This window comes from Girardinichthys multiradiatus, chromosome 3 (genome assembly GCF_021462225.1).
Source record: "Girardinichthys multiradiatus isolate DD_20200921_A chromosome 3, DD_fGirMul_XY1, whole genome shotgun sequence".
In the NCBI taxonomy this organism is placed as follows: Eukaryota; Metazoa; Chordata; class Actinopteri; order Cyprinodontiformes; family Goodeidae; genus Girardinichthys; species Girardinichthys multiradiatus.
This window is the reverse complement of record NC_061796.1, coordinates 37,256,545-37,276,628: the sequence shown is the minus strand read 5'-3', so window position 1 is coordinate 37,276,628 and position 20,084 is coordinate 37,256,545.

The following is a 20,084-nucleotide window of genomic DNA, read 5'->3' as shown; positions in this document are numbered from 1 at the left end:
GGGCAGAGGGAGCAGAGCGTCATGTTTATATAACTTCCAGGAGAAGTTGAAGATAGCCAGCCATCAAGGCCGTGCAGGGGAGCCAGATTCAGAAAAATAATAATTATTAGGGTTAGGCTGACTCTTAATTTTCCGTCAGCCTTGAGAGTCTCGCTGGTGCTTTTCTGGCTCAAGGGTTCCAAGCATATCTAACAGGGTTCTATTAAATCTTTCAGGCTGGGGATTCGTGGGTGATATGGGGTCGTACTTGATTTGTCAATACCAAGGAACTCAGCAATTTATGAAGGAAACGACTCTCAAAATCTCGACCTTGGTCACTATGCATGTGTTTTGGCAAACCGTAGTGGACAAAATACTTCTCTAACAAAACTTTGGCTATGGTTGTAGCTTTTTGATCTTTTGTGGGAAAAGCTTGTGCATAACGAGTGTAGTGATCAGTAATAACCAAGATATTTCCGGTATTACTAGAGTCTGGCTCAATGGACAAGAAATCCATGCACACTAAATCCATTGGGCCTTCACTTTGCATGTGAAAAAGTGGGGCTTCTCTCTTTGGAAGTGTCTTTCTTTTTATACACCTGGTACACAGTCTACAGTGTTCTTCAACATCAGATTTAATTTTGGGCCAGTAAAAACGCGCTCTTGTGAGTCCATAAGTTTTATCAACGCCCAAATGACCCGAATCATCACGAAGTGATTTCATGACTATTTTTCTGAACCTTTCCGACAAAACGAGTTGTGATTGTTTACTTTGACCAGGCGGTAAAGTGACCCAATACAAAACATCTTATTTCAACTTTAGACGATCCCACTCTCTAAGGAGTAGCGAACTGGTTGGATTCTTCGTTCTTATTTGGTTTGTGTTTCCTTCTTTTAATGCTTTCCATATTTCACTCATGTTAGAATCTTCTTGATGAGCTTTCGAGATCTCTGAGGGACTCAAAATGGGCATTCCCTGAAGACTGAGGGTAGATAAATTACAGTATGCTTTGGGTATGGCATGTACGGAGAAACTCAAATGATCAACTGCTCTTTCAGGACAGTTGTTTTTCTTGGTTACATTTGAGGCCTGACACATAGCTCTAACGCCATCAGCAGAAACATCTGTCCACTCCTTTTCAGATGTTGGGGGATGCGGACGCTTTGACAAAGCGTCAGCATCAATATTTTTAACTCCCGATCTGTACTTGAGACTGAAATCATATGTTGACAGAGCCGCAAGCCAGCGGTGGCCTGTTGCGTCTAACTTCGCAGATGTCAGCACATAGGTCAATGTTGTCTGTTCGGACTTCAAACTTTGCGCCATACAGGTAATCATGAAGCTTGTCAACTACCGCCCATTTTAGCTCAAAATACTCCAATTTATGAGCAGGGTAATGACGTCCGGATGGAATTAGACTTCGACTGATGAATGCGACTGGTGTTAGTCCCTCACCTTGGTCTTGATAAAGAACTCCTCCGGGTCCTTCTCGACTTGCATCAATGTGGAGCACATAAGGTAACTGTGGATTCGCAAAGGCTAAAACTGGAGCATTTGTGAGCCTTCGCTTTAATTCCTCAAAAGCAGCTTCACACTTGCCGTCCCACCGGCAACCAAATGGCTTTGAAGGATTGAGATAAGTTTGATTCTGCTTTTTATGAGATCTCTTTGCGTGGGGTGGGTATCCAGACAGAAGTTGATTTAGCGGGTAAGCAATCTTCGAATAGTCCTTTACAAAGCGTCTGTAATATCCACAGAACCCGAGTAATGATTGTAAAGCAGTTACAGTGGGATGGTCTTGACCATATATTGACTGCTTCCGTTTTCTTAGGATCCGTAGACACGCCTTCTTGGGATACAATGTGACCAACATAGGACACAGTTGGTTGACAAACTGACATTTATCCAAAGACAGTTTGAGTCCTTCATCATGTAGAAGATCAAGTACTGTTAAAAGTCATTTATCGTTTTCCTCAAGTGTTGAACCAAACACAATAAGGTCATCTAAATAAACTAACACTTCCAGCAAATTCATGTCTCTGACAATTCTTTCCATGAGTCACTGAAATGTTGCTGGAGCTCCTGATACTCCTTGTGGCATCCTTTCAAATTGGTAAAACCCAAGCAGACAAATGAAAGCAGTTTTTTCTTTGTCTGTTTCACTCATAGGCACCTGATAATAGCCGCTTCTGAGATCTAAGACGCTGAACCATTTGCTTCCATTGAGACAAGCCAATGCATCTTCAATCTTAGGCACTGTGTACTGATCAGGTATAGTACGCCTATTTAATGTACGAAAGTCCGCGCACATACGTATCTTGCCGTTCTTCTTTCGTGCAACCACTATGGGGGATGCGTATGGACTACGTGACTGTGATTATGCCAGCTCCTTTTAGATCTGACAAATGTTGTCTGAGCGCTTCAAGAACAGCAGGTGGCAAGCAACGGGATCTTTCCCTAAATGGTTTATCTTCACTAGTTTTGATAGTGTGTTGTGTACTTTTACTACAACCAACATCAAACTCATGAGTCGAAAAGATGTCACGACGTTCCAACATTTTGTTCACCAATCTCTGTTTCCATTCCTCAGGAGCAGGTGAAGTTCCAAAGTCAAAAGATGCTTGAATGACTTTCTTTGAGGATTAAAGATCTTCCTCTTCATTAACTATAGGTGTTGGTAATACGTCAACTGAAAACAGGTGAGCAATTGGCATGCCTTTGGTCAGTGTTATTTCTTTGGATGTGCTGTTACTCACCAGAACAGTGACCCTTTTGGGATTTACAACAATAACTGGCTATAGTTCAGGTCTCACAACCAGCTGATTTGGGAACCTTGGTTCCTCTGTAAGATCTTCAGGTGAGTCCACCAATATGGCTTGAGTACTTGGGAAACCTCGAAATTGTGTCACACCTTTTACTCTGGCTACAACACTTAGGCATATAATTATCGGCTTTGGTTATACAAACCATACAGATCCTCTTTGGCTGTTTTCAGTTTCAGGTGGAAACTTTGTCATTTCCTCCATAGCCTTTTTGAAAGCACGGTGAATGTGTTTCACTGTTGTAAAGTCCTCGTCTTTATCTTTATAACTTTTGAGAAGTCTGTTTACTGTTGGGTTGTTTCGGCCAACTAGTATAGCTGCATTATATTTTACAATGGGATCGGGGCAGACTATCACAAGTGCATCAATGATCTCAGACACACCTACATCTGCTTCTCTGAAGTGTAGCTTGAGTGACAAATAGCCATCATATGGGTAATCAGCAGGACTGAGACCCCAGATCTCTAGTGCATTGATGGATGTCAATGGTAAATGTGTCAAGTACTTATCATAGAAGGAACAATAGAGCAGAGTGACCTGAGAACCGGTGTCAAGAATAGCTTTAGTGTAGATGCCTGTACAGGTACAGTAGAACTTGGGCCGCCTAAGCCTTTAGGGATGGTGTCTTTCACTTATTTCTCTGTCTTGATACTCTTGGGACCTGTCTTTACCCCCGGAGCGCCTGGCCGTTCCACTACTGGGCCCCGTGGTAGTTTCCCAATTTCTTTGTGAGTTTGATAAGGCGCTTGTTGACCCTTTGAAGGTTTTCAACCCCGTCACATTGTCTCATATAGTGTCCATCCTCACCACACCAATATCAAAATATTCCAGGTTGGACGGAGTTTGTATTTTGTCTCCGCGCAGGTGCATTTCTTTTAATTTGCATTTGATTGGTTGTTCAGGTCTGGTACCTTCTTTTTCTGGCTGAGCCGCCGATGTAACGGTCGTAACCCTGAGATTGCTCATTTCGGCTTTTATTGCGCTTAGTTCACTTTTGAGTCGTTCCACTTTAGGATCCGTTTTTGGTTCAGGTGCAGGCTTAGGGACTGAAACTACAGTTTTTGATATTACAGTACTTCTGACATCATTCCTGCCTTGCAACATGTCCTCTTCCTCTCTGACTTCTTTTAAAAGTTCATTAAAGGAAGGTGGAGGTCTTAGCTTGTGGGTCATGCGTATACGCATCGCAATCATGTCCTGTGGAAGCGCACCTCGTGCAATCTGTTCGATGCGAAGGTGGTTCATGTCAACCAGCTGCACACCTCCTTTTTTGAAAATGCAGTGCAACATTCAGTCAAGCCTGAGTAGATACAGTGATAGCTTTTCTCCTTCTCTTTGAAATGTTTGCCTGAAATTGACAAGGAGATCAGATGAACTTTCAGTTGTTCCAAAAGCTGTTTCTAGAGCTTGCATATAATCGTTGGCAATTGCATTTGGACTTTGTGCCCTTAGGAATCTTATTATATCTACAGCTGGACCTTTTAAACTCTCCACAATTCTTTGTTTCTTTATTGCATCACTACATTGCCACTCTTCCAACATGTGTGTGGTTTGCTCTGCCCAAGTGTCATAATCCTCTTCACCACTAGGTGTCGGGAGCATCCCAGAGAACATCCGTAACTTCTGGTAGCTTTGAGCATCTGTGGATGTAGCACTGCATTTGTCCACAAGAGAGCTGATGGCATTAATGAGAGCAGTAACATCAAGATGTGGAGCGTCTAACAGTCCTTTAACATCAGCAATACTTTTGCTCTCGTGCTGCAGAAATGACAGCAACTTTGTTTGAAAATCGTCATTTTCTTCAGACATAATAGTGATATGTGAATAGTCCAGGGACCAAACTGACCAGGGACACCGACTTGGTCAGGTAAGGTCTGGGTGGTCACGTAGGATGAGGTCTGAACCAACACAAAGTTAGTTTTAGAGGTCAACTCAGAACGTTTGTCAACTGTCTTAGTCTTCCCCAAAGCTTTAGCTGAGCCAAGGACTTCAAGTAGTACATCATCTGGCACATCATGAACACCACTTAAAACTATTGCATGGGCAGTGTCTATGCGATGTTTGTTACACCATGCTTTAATCTGTACCACCTCCATTTAGTCCGATCAAAACACAGAAATCACAGTAAGATCAGATTCTTCAACAACTCAATACTGGAAACACTGTACAATCACATTTGTGAGTAACAACAAAGAATATTCCGGACGAGCCCCCAAAAATTTAACCCTTTTACCACTTGGCTCGTTGTAATGAAGTGGAAACTGTTTAGCATAAGACCCTTTTTTTTCCAACCTCTCCTATGGTAAACGTGACATTCCAATGTATAAAACTATGTCTAAGGTAATGTATGATTCCTGTCAGCAAATGGTAGAAATTAGGCTTCGCAGAGACATTAATAATTATCTGGCGAATAATTTTACAGTGTTAACTGTTGCTGAAGAAATGAAAAAGGACACAATAAGTACATTTCTGAGGGGTCTCTTGTATTGAAATTTGTACAAGTGATAAACACAAGTTTCACAACTATTAAATATAATTTTTCCCCAGAAGAGCAAACAACAATAACAAAACAAAAAAAAAGGAAAGAAAGTTTTACCCTGAGTGCACTCAATTTGGGAAGCAAGCTTGCAAACTACGTTGGCGCGCGTTGAAGCTGTTATTCATTCAACAGAAAAAACGTTGAGTCCACCATACCAGTTTCCTGGGAACAAAACCGTCATGGTCCAAGCGATTAAGCAGGGAGAAAAAGAAAGCATGGACAATCCACTATCCTGGGTCGTACTCAACTCAGGTATGTGCAGATCTCTGGCGACAACACCGTCTCTCCCCTCGCCTGGGTCTGAGGTAAGCAGCATAAGCAATAGCAGCTTTAGCTTAGCAACCTTAGTTCACCACCTTGTTCATCCACGTACTGGGATAATGTTTTGAACTCACCCCCTCGGTCGTCCACGAGTCCTCCACAGTTCTCTAGAGCAAGGGGAAATTAACCTGGCTGAGTAAAGTTAATCTCTATGCGTTCTTATGTTCTTAATTCGAGCATCCTTTACAATCATCGCCATTGAAGCTCACTGCTTCGCGCTCCTTGAGTGGTCTCTGTGGCTCTGCACTGCGTGCGCCCTACGTCATGTCCATACGTGGCTGACACCAGTCTAAAAGCCTAACTACGCTGTGGGAATTTCTTTCTTTCTTTCTTTAGCATACAGAATTCCTCTACATTTCTAAAAAAAATTTTTTACATTATGCAAAATGCATATTTTAACATATTTCATCTTTGAACAAAATATGAATTTATCACACAAAGCAAAATTACAAATTCCTGAATCCACTTCTATATCAAGAAAATGGAAGCTATGTTATGAATTAAACACAAATACCCTGATACAATAAATAATCAGGGTATTACAGGTGTGTCATCGTAGTCAAGTAATTACTCCTCAATGGAGCTACTTACCAATACTCTGGTTCAAAAGAATCACTGAGAATCATCAAAAAGCTATACATTTTAATAACTAGTATATTTTGACAGCATACTTTCAGTTTGTCCATTTTATTTAAGTTTGATTCAATTACCCAGCAAAATTGAAAGTCTGTCCTAAGGTGGCTTAATAGTGTAGGAATTGTTGAATGTTCTTGCTGTTACTACTAAAGGAATATCTTGAAATTATGACTTTGTCGAGAATATTCATCCAAAGCCATTTAGACGGTGACGTTTTTATTTCACAACAGTAATTAACAAGAACAATAGTAATTTAAAATTGACAAGGCAAAATATAAACCACAGGTGTTGCACACAACAATATTATCGTTGACTGATTTTAAGCTAATGAAAGACTGCTGGACAGTGTGTCCGTTCACAATTTGGGCTTTTGTATTTTTCATAACTGGCTGTTTTAGACACAAATAAGCCACCTGACAAAGGATGTTTCATATTGAGCATTTATGAATTGCCTTGGGGGAAATTTTTGACCAGGTTTGTCAACTGATTGAAATTCATTGGAGATCTGAATCATAGTGTCATGATGTAGGGTTGTTTGGTTTTTGGTTTCGGGGTTTTTCCTTATGTTTTTCACTGTTCAAGTTTTGAATCATGTTTCTGTTTATTTTCCTGGTCATGCTTTTGCTTTGTCGTCTTGTTCATGTTTTGTCAAGTTTGGTTTTTCAGATCTGGTTATGCTTTAGCTTCATGTTTTTCTAGTTTGTTTATTAGAGTCTCTGTTTTTGCCGCAGCCACGTTTTGTTCTGTCAATTAAGTTTATTCGGCTCACCTGTCCAAGTTAATCTGTCCCCTTGCTCCACAAAGTTTTCACGCTATATATTTTCACACCTGTTCAGTTAGTCATCGCGGAAACATCTTTCACTCTCATGCTCATGTCTTGTTCTAAAACCAAGTCTTGTTTTTTGATCATGCCATGCCTGTTTTGCCTGCCCGTTTGTTTTGTTCCTGCCTCCTGTAGTGAGTGAGTTTTCGTTATTAAATCTTTTTCACTTACCATCACGCTGCCTGCTCGTCTGCATTCTGAGGTCCAATTCCAAGTTAACCATGACAGAACCGTGACACATAGTCAATGGAAGCTGGGTGTAATATAAAGTCTTCACAAAATATTATAAAGTTAAACTTAATTATACATGATATTTAAGCATTTTGCATTGTTATTTATCTCAAGAGTTCATCAAAATGTTTATCAAAAAAGTGAAATAAAAGATACAGTGCTGTGCAAAAGTTTTAGGCAGGTGTAAAAAAAATGCCGCAAACAAATAATGCTTTCACAAATAGAAGTGGTAATCATTTATTTTCATCAATCAATAAAATGCAGTGAATAAACAAAAGAGAAATCTAAATCAGATCGCTATTTGGTGTGACCACCTCTTTCCCCCCAAAACAGCATACATTCTTCTAGGCACACTTGCACACAGTTTTTGAAGGAACCCGGCTGATAGGTTGTTCCAAACATCTTGGAGAACTAACCACAGATCTACTTCTGTGGATGTAGGCTTTCTCACATCCTTCTGTCTCTTCATGTAATCCCAGAAACACTCGATGATGTTGAGATCAGGGCTCTGTGGGGGCCATACCATCACTTCCAGTAATTCTTGTTCTTCTTTACGCTGAAGATAGTTCTTCATGATTTTGGCTGTATGTTGGGCTCACTCACTTTAGTATTTTGTAAATTGATAAAAATAAACAATAATTTATATTTCTGAAAGCATTCTTTGTTTACATCATTTTTTTACACCTGCCTAAAACTTTTGCACAGTACGCTACATGTTAGGTACATGCAAACAAAATGGTCTATTTGTAGATATGACATGGAACTAGGTTAACAATCCAAGTACTTGCTTGCTTGTCCTTCTACATTCTGCACATAGCTTTTGGATTTAGTTTTTACAGTATAAATCAATTACTGTTTAAATGGATTCGTCCTTCTTTTATATACCTATAAAGATTGCATTTGCAATGTGGGAAACTCCACAATAGTGTGTTATTTTACTGATGTTTGATTTATGAGTAACTGCTGCTGGATTTCATTTAATTAAAGCAGACACATGAGACAGAAGAGAATGCATAAATTAAAGTACAGCATAAGAGCTTGAGCATTATGATCATCTACCTGATCCTGTCATCTAATATTGTAAACTGTCATTGAATGTCCACAGGGATAAACATTTGAATTAGTGTTGCTTTGTCTTATTTTTAACTATTCTGTGAATCTCCTGTTGTAGGAGGAGGAAATTGCCTTAAATGTAAATTTTGCTTCCTGTTAGGGAAATCTATGTTAATTCACAATTAATGTCAGTTTCTCAAAGAAGATTAAAACAAATTCAATAACAGAACAAAAAAGGTGTCTCACTCTAAGTATGGTAGTAGTATAATTTTATCCAATTTTAGTATTGCTTTAGCTTTCATCATTACCACAGCTAGCACTTTGGTTTCATGAAAGTAGGAATCTCAGGACACATTAAATCCCTGTCTGTAGTCTAAATTGCCCCATTTTAGACTACAGACAATGGTTTTTAAAGTGTGTATGTGTACAATTGGTGATACTATGACTGTTCTTACTCAGAAGAAATGCTGGCATTAATTAATTTGCAATGTAGATACAAATGAATTAACTGTAATGTACACTACATCTAATAGGCACTTACAAGAAAGATAAGTTGTTCAAGCACACCGATCAAAAGACTGGTACAGTGGGCAAGTCCGAGTACAAATCTATGGGTGTATTTGCACCTGCCACTTTTGATCCACTTTAAACGGACCAGAGTTCATTTCCCCCCTTGGTCAAACAGATTAAGATCATCTTTTTAAGGTGGTGTTGGTCCACTTGTACTCTGATGCGGTTCACTTCTGGTGTGAATATGAAGGCTTTGAGCCAACCAAACTACAGGAATAATATGCCTGTTTGGACTTTACAACCCACCGTAGCGAATGTTGTAAATACTGAATGGCATTAAGGTCATACCTGATCCATCGTCTTTTGCTTAGCAATGCTGCTGTCTGCATGCTATTGGTCAGGGCTTACAGAGCACATCATCTCCTTCAGCTTGCCACCATATTTAGGCAACTACAAGCTACTAATAGCAATCCAAGCTAATAACAATGTGTTTCTCTGCATTTTGACCAATCAAATCATAGCGACATGTTTATTAAAGGTGTGATTGTTAAATGAGAAACAGCTTGTTAAAGGTATAACTATGGCTATTATAAAGTTTTATGTGCAGTGTGAAAATATTGGATTTTGTGGTAGGTGTTTGTGAGAAACCTCTTAATAACCCCCTCAGAATTTCAACTTTGAAATATCTTTTCTTTTAATTTTCCTGTCTAAAAACCTGGAGATTAATACTTCTGTGTAAAATGTGGATACCTAATTAAATTGTCTTTAACTGCCTTTTAACCAATCAGGTAGTGTTGATATAAATCCATTTACAGTGCTAGTTTATACCAAGGTGGAGGTATTTGGAAAACTTAGTGTGCATTGAGGTGGTACTTCTTATAAAATGTTTCAGAACCCTTCACTTGAGTGGAACCAACTGCAATATTAACCTTATGATAATTTATGGCTCATGCAGGCTTGTCAACGTGTTTGAGCATTTACAATAATACATAAAATAAGAACCTCAGATAAAGATTTAATTCATATCACTTAATTCTCAAATTGATACAAAAATAATGTATTTCTGGTTCCACACATGCCATTCTCAAAAAGAACCTAACAAAGCTGTTTTTTATAGTGACATTTCATGTAGAAGCACGCATCGAAAGGTAGAGAATCTCTTTGCTGCCTGTGCAGAGAAAAGGAATTATTAGATTTAATAGTATGTTGAAAAAGGAAAAGCAATGAATAAATAAGAGGTTATACAGTACTGCAATTCAAATCAGCCTTGGATTCAATTTGTTGATGGAATGGTAATAGCAAAGCCAGAGAGTGAAGGCAGAAAATGTGTGATTTCCCCCACTCGCTTGCATCAGACCATGCTAATTTGTGTTTTCATCCTTCAAAAATAAAAAGCAAACCTGTGTTTTCAAATTAGTTTTATTTTTGAGAACCACAATTATTTCACTATATAATTGCTTATTTGGTTATTTTTATAGACTTAATACCTGTCCTTGGTTTTAATTTTTACAGTGAAGAACTACTTTCACTGCTAGTGGTGGCTCCTGGATCATTTTCATCATATCTGAGTAGCCTTGTGTGTCTCTTCAAAGACCACGAAAAAAAGTATTTGAATAAGAAAGGAACAGCCTAAATGTCCCTCCTAATGACTCTCAGCAGGACTGCTTCTCATATCTTTTATGAGCCAGGAAGAAAGGCGTGCATCATTATGGGGTGCCCATGTGAAATCTACTAGCAGCATGATGCTCCACAAAAAGAATCCCCTCCTGGCAAATCGGGCGTAATGGGGCACATTAGCGTATCGTTAGCCTGTTAGCATGCCTGGAGGTCGGACACTAGCTGCCAAATTCCTGCTGCTGTGGAAAAGAAGAGCTGGCTCTAGATGTCTGCTCAGTCATTTCAGAACAAATAAAGTAGAGACAAAGACATCTCTTTACAAGACTCTCTAAATGTATTTCAGGGATCTAAGGGACAAGGGGATTAATAAATGCATCCCCAAGATGATAGTCAAATCCAAACACTGTTATTTACAGTGCCCTGCAAAAGTATGGACTCCTGTTAAAGATTTTTACATTTGTCCCATTACGAATGAACCCTCAATGTTTTTTGAGGGACTTTATGTAATGGACCAAATCAAAAGAGGGTATAGTTGGCAAGAAAAAAGGAAAGTGATGCACACTTCTCTAATATTGTTATATAAATAAATTGTGAAAAGTGTGGCTTACATTTGCCTTTAGGCCTCCTGATTCTTTCTTGGACTGTGTTGTACAGGAATTATAGCTGCAAGACTTTTACGGTATGTTTCTGCCAACTTTGCAGAAACATACCATTATACACTGTCTGTGCTTAAGTATTCCTTCAGCATAATATTTCCACCAAGATGCTTCATTGTGGGAATGGTTTGTTTAGGGTGATATGTTGTTTTAAAATTAAGTTTTAGTCTTATCTGACACGAGCAGGATATTCCATGTTTGCTGTTTCAGTTCAGGGTTACTAAGGGTGTTTGAATAATTCTCTAAATAATGTTCTCCTTGCCCAACCCACCAGTCGTATCTTAGCAAGTTTGCATTTATGCCAAACTCTTTTCACTTGGATGATGGCCTGAACAATGTTCTCTGTGAAGTTCTAAGCCTGCAGTATTGTTTTATGACTTAACAGTGCTTTCAACTTCTACGCAACGTCCTGCCTGACCTGTGTGCTGTTTCTTCACTATTGTTCTTTAATGATCTCTGACACCTTCACAGAACAGCTGTGTTGATACTAATGTTATATTAAACTCATGTGTATGTGACTTCTGGTGGCAATTAGTTGCAGTTGTGGACATCAGATAAAATACAGTTAAACACAAAAGCGAGATAGATAATTCAGATTTTTGTTTGTAAAAAATTCACAAGTATGAATACTTTTCAAAGAAACTGCATAAAATATTGCCAGATTATGTTGTCCACAAAGACACGCCTTAGTTCATCATAGTTTGGGAAATGTATTTACATATTTTCAGTAGGCATACCACCTAATTTTAAGGTTAAAATGTACTAAAAATACTTAAGTCTTCCATTGTGTTATTAGATTATTAAACTGTACCAGAAGAGAAGCCCTCTTCTGATGACTAATCAATTTTCCTGCACTGAGTTGTGGGGAAACAGTAGAGAATAAAATGTCACCAGCCAGAGTTGGAGTGGAATATGAGTCTATAAAAGATGATAGGCTCTTGAAGATGCCCATGCATCAATCAAGAGAAATCTTTCATATTGAGAGTTGCTAATGGAGAGTTTGGCTGCCTTTTATTGGTTTTGCTTCCTCATAAACTTATAAAACTCATCTCCCTTATACTTATGATAGTTCCATTATTAAACTGTCAGTAAAAAGATGACATGAGACTTATTTACCTAAACAGTTTACAAGACAACATAGCAGAGATAAACAGAGACAATACAAATTATGTTGACAAAGAGAGAAAATGAGTGTTGAGTTCAAGTGGCGAAATTGGAGTGTACTAAAGGTCACCTATCTGTTGTCCACTTCATAATAGCTTGCTGAATGAAGTGTAACCTGAAATATCATATAATAAACTCCCTTTTCAAGGGATATGCAGCATCACACAATATAATTATTGACAAGAAAATAACGAATATCCAGTAGTGAACCAAATTATCTGTGAAAATCCACCGCACTATCACACAGCATCAAAGAGAAGATGCTGCAATTTCCATGAAATGATAAGTGACATTTCAATGCATCACCATGCAATCTTGTCTGGAGCTAAAAAGGTGGGAGATAAGGGAATTCTAGGCCAAACAAGAGCAGGAGCTAGTCAGCAAATAATGGGCAAGTCATCTGTGAGAGATGACTATCAATTAAAGGCACTTAAGGCGCTAATGATCAGCAAAGGATTACTAATGAGTATATGTGAAGGTGGGAACACATCTCTGGAAGTCAAGTGCATTGTTAAGATTCCAGCAGTATGCTAAAAGCCACCAAGACTCACAGGCCCACTTATTACACCATCAAGGTCATTAGATGCTATAATCAACTTAGTTAGAATTGTTTTTGCGGGAAACAAAGTTGCCTCACTTTAAAGCGGCGATGGGGAAACCATGCACTCTGTTACAGCAGGTGATTAGACTAATTAGTTCCCTCTGTCAGCTAGAAGGCATGCTAATCAGTGAAATCTGTTTGTGTGGAGTTTGGCTGGAATTAAAACTTGCAAACTCAGAGCTGTTATCTGTCATAGGGTTGCTTATTTTCAAATTATAGGTGAGATGTTAAGACAATAAACTCAGCATGTTTCCTTCTAACTGTGAATAGAGGTTCAAATATTTAGTTAACATGCCTCTTATATGGAACAGGTTTAAAAACAATATGACATCATAAGCTATAAAAAAAAATATAGCTAATGATGGCAAAACAAGCCCAGTGGTTTTGATTAACTGGTGCCTCAAAGCTTTATGTGACTCATTTTTTATTTCATCTTTTTCTATGATGGGTTCAAGTTCAGCCAGCTGTGTACCTTGTGCTTTGAGATAATCATTGTAATTCCTGAGGTTTAAATATTTACAACCTTCCGTTTAAAATGAGACTGACTTAAATAAAGGTTATATATCAGATATTACGCTTTTTCACTATTAATTTATAAAGGGATGGCTAAAAACCTTAATGCGTCACATCTGTCAAATATGACAATCAATAACGTCCCTCTGCTAGCGTTCTGGTACTGAAGACCTGTGTTTAGACCAAATGTTTAAACTCTTTGTCTTGTCTCGCTATCACCTACATTTGTACTCAGTTTTGTTTCAGCACGTTTTCTCAAGACCAGTCAAGACCACAGCTGCAACATGCTGTTTTGTACTGCAATGTAGTATGAAAGTCTTTTAAAGTTGAAAACTTTACAAATTCTGATTTTCTTTAAACCTTTGCAGCAACTACTACATTTTTATGTTTACAGCAATTTGGTCTTGCTTCCCTCAAAGTCTTGGTCTTGGCACGGTCTCAGGTTAGATGGTACCCTCTGTCCCACTATTCTACCACCACCAACCTTGTCGAGGCAGTGAAGGTCTAAAGGTCTATGCTTAAAGTATGAAGCATATTTCAGTTTCATTGGGCTCCATAAACCATTTTACTGTCTTTCGATATTAAATATTCACACTGATGTTAATACAGTGCTTCTTTTTAGACTCCCCTAATTTCTTTATATTTTGCATCTTCGCATGTACCATAACATTTTAAGTGGTTTAAAATCAAATTTAGGATTTATTTTGAAGGTTAGTCTAAGATTTTTTATTCTTTTGCATAGGATCTAAGAGAATAATTTATTTCACTTGTGGGCCTAGTTTAAGTGAATAGCTAATTGAGAATCAACTTGCTGGTGCCAACATTCTGTTTTATTTGTTAAAATGTTATTTTTCCTGTATTAAAATTATAAACAAAAATATGGTGACAATTTGTTTCTGTTGTGAAAGGCTGCTAGTAAAAATGTGTCCTGTCTTTACTAATTTTACTTTGACTGTCAATATACAGCACTGGTTCACTTGAGTCCATTGACTGATTTATGCCACATTACAAGTGAAATAGATTTTAAATTATTTATAATGGGTTCATGTTTTACATTATGAGCTATACAAGGAAAAAATAAACTTAATTAAATGAGCCTGAGAAAAAAAGCACAAGACCATTTTAAAAGGTTACAAGAAAGCCAGAAGGCCTTTCTATGAAGGTGAACAATCCTTGTGGTCTACACAGACAGTGCTATTTTCTTATCTGTAGTCACACACCTGTGAGCATATCTTTGGCTACTTGGGGTTTGAGAAACTTCACAAAGGACACTTAAACACTTGTAGTGATGGTCGAGCGAGAAAGACAAAGTTTTATTGCTTCCACTTAGCATTTTTTGCAAAGCTTGTACTGCTCTTTGTCACTTGCTGGAAGATGCAAGAACAAGCAGTAGATATGTGGATTTGCAGTCATTTGCTCACTCCCTTTTCTCCAACCGCTTGGTCCAGTTCAGGGCTGCCAGGGGGCTGTAGGCTATACCTGCTCGGGTTTGTAGTCCACCGCAGGGCTGACACTGAGACAAGTATTCATTTGTGTGGAATTTGACTTAGGTCTTTATAATTGAAAATACAGTAAATGTACATCTGTGATATCTTAAAACGCCCCTTATTTAACTTTGTTGCTGTTTCTTTTTAAAGACATTGATTCTCAACATTTTTAATTTTTTCAAAACCAAGAACTTTGCTCAAATCTAAATCACATGGGTAAATAAGCAGTGAAGGATAAAGCTCGATGTGTAGTGATGAGAAACATTGTCTGAGCAGGAAAGGGCATGATACCAATGACATTGAAAATTTTCTCGCACCTCAAGGTGTTTTATTATCTCCTTAGCAACCTGCTTACAGCTGACCCCCATTACCACCCTGGCTCACAGGTCAGGCATGTATTGCATCAAATAAAATGTATTTCCTGACAATCTCACACACAAAGCCACATAAGAACCCAGAAATATTGAAAAGGGATTCTTAAGGACAATGAAGCTTGATGAAATCATTCTATGAGCATGTATTACCTCTCCCAGATGATGGAGAGAAGCTGAAGGGTATTTTTTAAAATGCTATTTATTTCTACTTACATTACTGGAGGCATCTAATGTCCTGTGATTTTTAAAACCCATCTTCTTGCTCCATACCTTTTCATGTGGTCATTTCAACTCCATAGCTGTTATGATTAATTTTATATTCCTAAACATTTTGCAATGCACCCCGTGGCATAAGTTTTTTCTAAATCCTCTGACATAGAAATAAACCATCACACTCGGGATCAGTTTTTTTCAAGGCAAAATACAGGTCCTTCTCAAAAAATTAGCATATTGTGATAAAGTTCATTATTTTCTATAATGTAATGATGAAAATTTAACATTCATATATTTTAGATTCATTGCACACTAACTGAAATATTTCAGGTCTTTTATTGTCTTAATATGGATGATTTTGGCATACAGCTCATGAAAACCCAAAATTCCTATCTCACAAAATTAGCATATTTCATCTGACCAATAAAAGAAAAGTGTTTTTAATACAAAAAACGTCAACCTTCAAATAATCATGTACAGTTATGCACTCAATACTTGGTCGGGAATCCTTTTGCAGAAATGACTGCTTCAATGCGGCGTGGCATGGAGGCAATCAGCCTGTGGCACTGCTGAGGTCTTATGGAGGCCCAGGATGCTTCGATAGCGGCCTTTAGCTCATCCAGAGTGTTGGGTCTTGAGTCTCTCAACGTTCTCTTCACAATATCCCACAGATTCTCTACGGGGTTCAGGTCAGGGGAGTTGGCAGGCCAATTGAGCACAGTGATACCATGGTCAGTAAACCATTTACCAGTGGTTTTGGCACTGTGAGCAAGTGCCAGGTCGTGCTGAAAAATGAAATCTTCATCTCCATAAAGCTTTTCAGCAGATGGAAGCATGAAGTGCTCCAAAATCTCCTGATAGCTAGCTGCATTGACCTTGCCCTTGATAAAACACAGTGGACCAACACCAGCAGCTGACACGGCACCCCAGACCATCACTGACTGTGGGTACTTGACACTGGACTTCTGGCATTTTGGCATTTCCTTCTCCCCAGTCTTCCTCCATACTCTGGCACCTTGATTTCCGAATGACATGCAGAATTTGCTTTCATCCGAAAAAAGTACTTTGGAACACTGAGCATCAGTCCAGTGCTGCTTCTCTGTAGCTCAGGACTGGGGAATGCGGCACCTGTAGCCCATTTCCTGCACACGCCTGTGCACGGTGGCTCTGGATGTTTCTACTCCAGACTCAGTCCACTGGTTCCGCAGGTCCCCCAAGGTCTGGAATTGGCCCTTCTCCACAATCTTCCTCAGGGTCCGGTCACCTCTTCTCATTGTGCAGCGTTTTCTGCCACACGTTTTCCTTCCCACAGATTTCCCACTGAGGTGCCTTGATACAGCACTCTGGGAACAGCCTATTCGTTCAGAAATTTCTTTCTGTGTCTTACCCTCTTGCTTGAGGGTGTCAATAGTGGCCTTCTGGACAGCAGTCAGGTCGGTAGTCTTACCCATGATTGGGGTTTTGAGTGATGAACCAGGCTGGGAGTTTTAAAGGCCTCAGGAATCTTTTGCAGGTGTTTAGAGTTAACTCGTTGATTCAGATGATTAGGTCCATAGCTCGTTTAGAGACCCTTTTAATGATATGCTAATTTTGTGAGATAGGAATTTTGGGTTTTCATGAGCTGTATGCCAAAATCATCCGTATTAAGACAATAAAAGACCTGAAATATTTCAGTTAGTGTGCAATGAATTTAAAATATATGAATGTTAAATTTTCATCATGACATTATGGAAAATAATGAACTTTATCACAATATGCTAATTTTTTGAGAAGGACCTGTAAATAGCAAAACCAAACACAAAACCAAAACCTCAAAAGCCAAAAAACAAATCAGGACCCTGACACCTTGGGAGAAAAATGGTGGATATTTAACAGCAGTCCAAAGCATGCTTTGTTCAAAGAACAGTTCAGTCTGGGTTTCTTAGCTTAAAGATAAGCATTGCCTTTCAATTTAACAGAGCTTTGAAAGATTGAAGATGGTCCAAAATAATGTAGCATAGGCTCAAAGATAGTTGTACAGCGACCACAATAAATATAGCACGGCAGCCAAATTACTAACCAGTTAGACATTAGAATGATTAAATTAATAATCACAACATGGAGCAACAGCTGTCTTTATTTTATGTTCATTGAAAGAAAATTGGGGCCTGCACAGTTGCACAGTTGGTAGCACTGTTGCCTTGCAGCTAGAAAGTCCTGGGTTCGATCCCTGGCCGGGGGTCTTTCTGCATGAAGTTTGCATGTTCTCCCCGTGCATGTGTGGGTTCTTAATGGGTACTCTGGCTTCCTCCCACAGTCCAAAGACATGCCTTTTAGGTTAATTGGTCTCTCTAAATTGCCCTTAGGTGTGTGAATGAGTGTGTGTATGGTTGTGAGTTGCCCTGCGATAGACTAGCAACCTGTTCAGGGTGTACCCTGCCTCTTGCCCATAGACTGCTGGATAGGCACCAGCTCCCCCGTGACCCACTATAGAATAAGCGGTAGAAAATGACTGACTGAAAGAAAATTGCATCCTAACAGTTTATCCCTGAACTTATTAACATCTCCAGGAGCCTCTAACAGGCCTTATAAAACAGGCTGCTCTCCAAACCTACCAAACAACAGGCTATAACTTTAAACAGTATTAATGATGATGATATGACTCAAACAGTTTTAGTCAGAAAAAAAGTCAAGAAGTCAAGTTCCCAGAACTGGCCAAAATACTGGCGATACCAAAAAGTATCACATCCTAAATTAAAGCTTATCCATTTCCAGTAAGCCTGTCATCCATCTGTAGGCTGTTAAAGAGTTAAAAAAGCTGATCATAAGGCTGTTTTTTTCTATACCAACTCTGTTCTGTCGATCTTCTTTTAGTCATAAGTTAAAAGTTAATATTGTGAATGAAGCTGATCAGCTGCAACATCCTTCTCACTGTAGCTAACTCTATGATTAAAATTCTAAAGAAAATCTCATGAACACAATAACACGACCCAATTCACAGATCTCCTCACTAGTGCTGCAACGGCCTGCTGTTATTTTATGGAAGGATCACTAATCAGCGAGCTGAACCTTTATTTACCTATCAACGGAGCTGGATGAAGTGTAATAGATGAAAAAACTGTCTGCCTTTAAATAAAACTAATTTGAAATAAGCAATAAATATAGTTTAGATTTATAAGATTTTAGTTTTGGTGATTATTTGGTTGATTTAAGAAAGCTTTTTTAAATTCATTTGGCCCTCAGGTGGTTTAGAGGGCCCTAACAGTTCACCACTGACAGTTATTACAACAATTTTTGATTACACAAATGTGTAAAGAATAGGTTTAAAGTTGCACAGGAAGACTTGGTAGCGACCCAACCTTACATAGAACTACACTATAGCCTGTATTAAAAGGATGGCATGTTTAAAAAAGATTCCTGGTTAAAAAGGTTTCTTGTTATTTCTGGCATCCCAGGGCATGTCCACTTAACTGTTTTACTAATGTTATTTGACTGAAGTTGACATTAGTACTTTAAGCCATTATTGTTTGCTGATTAAATCAATTTTCATCAATAATCTTAATAACATGCTTTAATGTTTACATTTAGGAAATCTCAAACAAAGCAATTCCCAGGAGGAAGACCTCTTGGATTATAATAAAGAGAAAGAAGACATCATCAGCCAAAGTCTGTATGGGTGATATTGACAGCTCTGTAGTAATTCAGCCTTGTCTCAGAATCAGCTTTTGTACATAAAAACAAGGAATTTGACTCCGGTACACTTTGCTTTCTGGGTTTTTAAATATATGTTAAATATATGCATACATATATTTAACATATATTTAAAAAAATATATATATAAATTTATGCAGGGCTGCACGGTGGCGCAGTTGGTAGCACTGTTGCCTTGCAGCAAGAAGGTCCTGGGTTCAATTCCCGGCCGGGGGTCTTTCTGCATGGAGTTTGCATGTTCTCCCCGTGCATGCGTGGGTTCTCACTGGGTACTCTGGCTTCCTCCCACAGTCCAAAGACATGCCAATTAGGTTAATTGGTCACTCTAAATTGCCCTTAGGTGTATGAATGAGTGTGTGTATGGTTGTATGTGTGTTGCCCTGCAATGGACTGGTGACCTGTCCAGGGTGTACCTGGCCTCTTGCCCATAGACTGCTGGAGATAGGCACCAGCTCCCCCGTGACCCACTATGGAATAAGCAGTAGAAAATGACTGACTGACTATAATTATGCATATATCTTTGTCTCCCTCTTTTGTAAAAATACTGTATATATACATAGACTTTTTATTTCCCAAAATTCTTCATTTAAGTGAATATTTAAAATGTCTTCACTGCGAGCAAAGTGGAACTGAAGTCAAATTCCTTGTTTGTGTGAACAAACTTGGCAAATAAAGACGATTCTGATTCTATAGCCCTTTATTGTGTGTTTCAGAGGTAGATATAGTAAATCCTTGGTAAGCATGTCTAGATTTTGGCATCATTTCAGGCAGTGAAATGAAACCACAACTGTAATGAGTGCAAGTTCCTCAGAGAAAAATAGAAAGTGTTGTTTTATGTATGCCAGGAGCAGTAA